Source organism: Nestor notabilis, unplaced genomic scaffold, assembly GCF_000696875.1.
Source record: "Nestor notabilis isolate BGI_N333 unplaced genomic scaffold, ASM69687v1 scaffold34706, whole genome shotgun sequence".
NCBI lineage: Eukaryota > Metazoa > Chordata > Aves > Psittaciformes > Psittacidae > Nestor > Nestor notabilis.
This window is the reverse complement of record NW_009932056.1, coordinates 6,935-13,868: the sequence shown is the minus strand read 5'-3', so window position 1 is coordinate 13,868 and position 6,934 is coordinate 6,935.

Below are 6,934 nucleotides of genomic sequence, written 5' to 3'. Positions count from 1 at the left end.
TAAAATAAAATATTAAAAAAAGAAAGCTGTGCTAAAAAAACAACAGCTGAGAAAGCTGCTGGAACAAAATACAAAAGAAGGCTTTTTATCTTTTAAACACTCAAATGATTTTGTCCAACTGCAGTAACTTTTTTCATCTCATTTTGGGCACACCTTTAAAACAAACCACAACAATGGATGAGGCTTCCTGCATCCACTTCCTGCTATGAACCATTCTAATTCTTTGAAATAAATATGTTTCGGGTTATTTTTGTAGGGCAATGTTTAATATCAGTCCCCCAGCGTGTAAATGTGTAGAATACACCAAAGATTTAACATCTGCTACAAATAATTTTACAGAGGATCTCAAGTTCTCTAAGATTATTAGGATATTGTACAGGTGGCCAAATTATTAAAGTATGGTTTAAATTCAACACTCATAGGCTTCCATAACATGCACTGGATTTTAAAGTCTGGAAGCCACATGTCAACACCAGAAAACACGAGGTTGGCTTGCTGGAAGTTCAAACATTAAAGGCCACTTACAAAACACGACAGACTCGCTACGCAGCATCACAGCTGGGGCAGCAGGCTGCTCTGCAGAAACACTTAGCAGCAGCCCCTGCTGCTACAGAGATGCTGTAAAAAGTTAAGGCAAGCTCCTTTCCTTTCAGACAAGTGACCATTCCTATGAGCATTACTTTCTCTACCCCATACTGATTAAGTCAAGACCTTTACCAAGCAATCTCAATTTTAGCATCTAACTTGAAATGCAGAGTGAAAACTGAGGCATACAAAGTCATGCAACTGCTTTTAATCCTGCTTCTTTGTTCACAAAGTACCATGGAAGCTAAACTACGGAAAGCTAAATAAAATCGGTATTAGAGACCCTACTTACTCTGAGTAAGACTCAGTATTTCTTCCTATCTTGAGTGAGTTGCTTTGTAATGAATGAAAAGGAACCTCTTGCCTGATGCACTAATGTGGTGCAGAGCTCTGAGGGCACAGCTCAGGAGTCTGGGTACTGGCTGGAAGGAAGTACATGATTCACACCAGCATGTGCAACATGAAGACCGACTTCTGCAACCTGTGGTTTTACTGGGCTGCTTTGAAGACCACAGAAAGTATTGTTTAGTGCAGGAACTTTTGCACCTTCTTTGGGGGAAGCACTAGCTATACCGCTGTGAGTGAGAAGAGATGTCATACTTGATTCCCTCAGTCCCATGGTGTAGAAGTGGATGCCATTACCTCAAGAAGCAGACTACAGCACCACCTGAGCTCCCTGGGTCTGAGCTCTCAGCTAGCACATCTGCTGTTGTACTTCCTAATAGCCAGCATATGCCTTTATGCTTCTGGGCAATCCCTGCAAAGGCACGATCCCCAATCAGGAAGAGCACATGTGTGAAGGGGAGCTGGGATGATACTCGGTGAAGGGAGTGTTGTGAGCCCACCTGCTGTAAGCCATCCTGTTCAAGTTTTATTTTCCAACACACATAGTTTTGAACACATTCAACCACATCAAGTACAGGACTCTTACTGCTTTAAGTAGAGTAACATCAGCCACAGCTGAGCCTGAATGAGAACAGTTAAAAAAACATTTCAGAACTGAGCTGATAAGAAAATTGATCTCCAGCACCGAGCTGGGGAAATATTTCCATCCAGATTTTTTTTTAGGGAAAATTATTAGATGAATTGAAAGAGTTGAAAACTAAAACTTTCATGAGCTTAGAAAGCAGCATCTCCACAAATGAGCACCACAGAACAAACCAGCCCAGTTTTGATTATCTGACCTCGCAGTCGCCTCCATATCGGGATGCTCAGAAAAGCAAATAATAAGATCATTGTCCAGTCAGACACAAACCAAACCATTTGCAGTTAGAGCCAATAAAAGTTTCACTGAAAATTATGCTAGGCAAACCTGCACTGTGCAGAACTTCTTTATTTGCCAGCTGGGAGCTGTGGGGATTCGTACTTGGGTTTACTCATAAGATCCCTGGAACAAGACTTGCAGGAGATGATGTTCACATTCATAAAGATAGAAAATGTGCTTACCACAACATCTGGGTGCAAGTCTGTTCATTAACACACCCTCCACCCCCTCCAGATAGAATTGTTTTTTGTTTAAAAAACAAAAACAACCCTAAGTTTTAATAGTTGTTAAAAATAAGAATTTCTCACATACACTCTCGTACAGCTCCTAGAGATGTGGAAGAACATAAAAAAGTAAAAACTGTAAGAGCAGGTGCTAAATCGCCTTCTCTACTGAATCCACTGTTGCAGAGCACCTCTTCACACATGGCACTACAAGGTTATCTCAGATGTGCTTGCATCCTGACGCTTGGAAGAAAACCCCAACAACAACAACCCGACAACCTGAGCTACGCTGGGGACTCTTAATTCTGGCTGAAGACATTTGCACCAGCATTTTCTAAGTAACAAACAGAAGAGCCGCTTGTTTCTGACAGCATCCACAGGGCTTCTTGCAAACGTCCTCCAGGGTTTATGGGTGGAAACAGCCAGGCACAGTATCTGCACTTGCTCACTGTGCTTATACTGCACAAAAATTTCTTTTTCAATCCAATTTGGAAGTGAATTAAGCGAAGCAGCACAAAGGCATTCTTTGTGACCTGTGAGGGTGTTACTCAGGCCAGCAGAGAACAACTAACCCACCTTACAACCTACTTTTATTTCACAGCAGTCTGAAACACTAATTTTATAGGATGGTCAGTGCTAAGGTTTTCTTGACTGTGATCTCACCTTTCCATACCGGCTGCCTCTGTTCTTTCCAACTACAACCTTCCTACCCACAGGTTTTTGATTTCTTTTTTTAAGCGAGGCTGTACATTCACCATTCATCTGTTCAGTAATCGAATTGCTGCCTTCAGTGATCATGACTCTATTATGTTGATTCCCCTTTTTGTTAATTCCCTATGAAGCAGCAGATTGGCTTTTAAAGTCTATAGAGATAATGGGAAAAAAGATAGCTTTCATTTCAGTAGACCATGAAAAGGGTTCTGAGTCCAAATCAGACCTAAGAGAAGAATTTGAGTACCAATTCTGAACAGAAGAAATATAATGGGTTTAGTGTATGAAAGCACACTGTAATCCTCTGATTAAAACACAGGGGAAGGACCCATGGTCTTTTAAGTAAGGCTTATGTTAAGAAACTGCCCTCTGAAGGTACATCGCTATTCTTACAGAACATTTTCTACTTTAAAGCCATTACCCAGACAAGGGCATAACATCCCACAGAAAGAACATGAAACCATTTGGTTATACAATTATTTGAAAGTAAAAACCTTGGGACTATGGCCTGCCAATCTGCCTTTAGTTTTCTTCCACATATGTACTATTTGGTGTCTATGGTCTTCTTCTCTCACTGAAGACATCTCAGGATATGTTGCTATCTGAGTGAAACAAGTGATTTAATTTTTATTTGAGTTAATGGCTTTCCACAGTATTTATTGTATGGAATTCTCAAGAACTTTTGCTCATCAACTATTCTATGGTATGTCAACAGCATCTCAATGTTTCCTATAAAGTAAGAAATCTTACCTCACAGCTCTGATCTCACTCAGCTAGATAAAGGTGCCCATTAACGTTGTAAGACGTGCTTAATGTTGTACGGATGCAACTGTTCGGGCATGGGGTTGGGGACTGAATTACAATTTGCAGAGCAAACTTCCAGGATTTCCCTGAATTTTGCCTACTTGACTTCCAAAATGTTTTAATAGTTTCTGGCATAGAAGTTGTAAAACCACGTATCATAAGTGAGGTTCTTCCTCTGAGGCTTTGGCAACAAAGCCATTTGCAGTATGGAGCCCAAGATATTTGCTGCCTGTATGAGAAAGCTGGAGTCTAGGAAGACTTAAACTGTTTGCTAAAGCCATGCAATGAGCTGAGGAGACCTTCACATAGGAACAGGGAAGAGACATACAACATGCATTGGCATCAAGAATGGGCCAACAAACGAATAAAGCAGTTGTCTATCTCATCTCTGTTGTGCAGTGGGAACACTGAGGTACATGAACGAAGTTCAGGGAGCATGTTGCACACTAGAAGGCAGGCAGCAGCTGAAAGCGATCTTCAGGACACAAGCTCCAAGATCCCCTGCTTCAGTGCAACATGCAGCTTCAGCTCCAACAGGAATATCTGGGCTAATGCTTTTGTGCATGGTAGCAGTGTCCTGCTGATAGCACAGAGGAAAGGGAAACTGTACAGGAAGGAGAACTGGTACATCATGTCCAATCCAGAAGGAATATAATGGGATCTGTAAGCGCTCGGTGAAACAGAGCAGGGCATAATGTTTTCATGCTGCATTTTCAACAGACTGCAAGAATTTTATTACTGAGGACTCACTCCGCTGTATGTGCCCATAAAAACCCATAAAAGCAGAACACCAGCACCATTGCTGTTTTGGTCATTCAAATGTGGAGGGTTTGTAACAAATCCAAATAAACCATCGATTCCCTCGCTTGGACCTGACTTTTTAACTATGTCTGTTCAGTCCTGTACTTACAAACCTAAGAGCTGTACTGCACAAACACCAAAACGTTACAAGCCAAAAGCTGAGGAGCCTCACTAAAGAGCAGAACACAGCATGGTGTTATCTGACCAGAAAAAAAAAAACAAACCAAAACCCCACAAAGCAAGTGGCTTATATGGAAAACTGGAAAAAGAAAACTCTTCCAATTTAATAGTTTACTGTGCTTGGTTTCAGTATTTGCATTTAGCCCAATATTTTAAGGAAAGAAAACTTGTACAATTGCATTTCAGACATGCAGGCAAGAATGCACTTCTTTCCCCAAAGCTTTTGAAGCCATCTGCCACATTTGATGAAAGAGCTTATACACTCCTTGAAGTATGGAAGTGTAACAAAATCCAGCAGCTGTTAGAAACAAAGAAAACCTTACTGCAGGCTCCTACTAGATACTGGAGAGCATAGAAGAAGAGAAAACCTAAAAACCACAAACAAAACCCAACTTAGCAATATTGATGTATGAAAAAATCTTCATCCAGTGCTCACGTCTTAGGAGATACTTGGGCCTCATTATTTCTGATGCTTCCAGAACTATTTAAGGAAAGAATATGAGCTACTTCAGACATCAAATTATGGAGAAAGATAGAAGGGAATTATAAATCTCTTCTTTCACTGCCCTGTGACGCTTATCGTGTACTGGAAAAGGTTGGTATTTCAAATTTATACAGCACAATCCAGCTGACACTGGTGAGGGAGAGTCCTACTGACTAAACAGTGTGTACATGCCCTCTCTGGCCTATATAGTTTCACAGCAGAGAGAATTACTTCTGTGCAAAACTTGACCTCATCTTTAAAGTGGGTAACAGAAATATACCTGGATACGCAGGGTGAAAGCCTTAGCTTGATAGTATCCAACAGAAAAAGCACCACATCCTGCATAAACATCTCCTAAACACTGGAGAGCCATCACACCCTTTGAAGCAATAATCAGCCCTCAGAGCATCCTGTCAACACACCAGCTTTGTCTTTCTAATTTCACAGTACAAGTTGCCAGTGTTTTGTTTGCCACTTTCATTTAAGGTGTTTAAGAGCATTCTCACACCTCAGCATAAACCCAGGCAGTGAAAACTAAACTATACTTCAATGAAGAACTGTTTCGAAATGTTGCAAACTGCATGGGTGACAAAACCAATACCAGATGCATATTTACAGTTCCTGTAAAAGCCTGTATATTTATTATTAAAGGTATTTCTTATTATGTACTTTATTTATTATGAATCAAACATTCAGTTTGCAAGTAAGAAAATGGTGCAGGAAACATACATCTCTTTCAAAGCAACAGAATCCTCAGCTCAGATCATGCATACAAACAAGTTTTAATTCAAATGCTGCAGAGAAATGAGAAAAAACCCCAAATAACCAAACAGCAGGAACCATATCCTGCATGTCACACTTCAGTTTGTTCGTTCCAAAATACAGAACCAGTTAAAGCCACAGTTGCTTATCTGTAATTATATTAACAGAATTTTAAAGCATTGTCTTAACTGATATGCAACTTGATCTGCACATCAAGAGCATTCTACTCCCATTGAAACTGTGATAGTGTACAGTGCGCCTACTGGAGCCTGGGGTTACCTGCTTCAGTGGATGCTGACTAAGCTGACCACTTTCAAACCTGAAGGGATGACATTCCTATTGCAGAAATATTACACTGTTCAAACATGTCCACTGGACATTTAATATAAGTCAAAGTTAAACTTAGTAGAGAACTTTGTTACCCTTCTGCTCCGAAAGGATAAGTGACATGCAGTTTAAAGATCTCTCTGCAGCGACAACACCAGCATATTACCTGGTAGCAACAGAAATACTCTCTTTAACACCATTTTCGTAAGCAAAATGTTAAACAGAGGATATATACAAGTCAGAACTGCATGCCAATCCTAATATTTTAAATACACTGCTGAAATGGCTACCAACTTTCAGAGAAACCGTAAAACTTGAGCTTTTGCTTTCCTACTACATCCTATTCCTACTGCTGCCAGAAATACGGACTTTTAAAGTGGATAGATTAAAACAGTTTGCCCTGGCAAGTCCAGCTGAAGCAGCTTGCAAGCCTACCAGCCTGTTTCACCAGGAGAGGTTCCCACCACTGAAAGAGATCCAACAGCAGGGAATGCTCCTGTGCCTTTACAGCTCCTGTTGAAGGTCTGATGCTGAAGCTGCCAACAAGGCTCTCAGCAAGGCTCTGCAGATGGGAGCTACAGCATCTGAATGTGGGCACATCTCTCTCCCTGCCAGAGCTGCAGGAAGCAGAAGTATCCTGAACACCAGTGATGATCTACTCAGTAAATCCAAGTCCCATGAAGTTCAAAACAGCCCCACATTCCTGCCTCCTACTAACTTGTGAAGCAAGCTGACTTTTCACTAGTAAGTTTTTTAAAGGCATTTACCATACCTTTCTTTAATACATGTGTC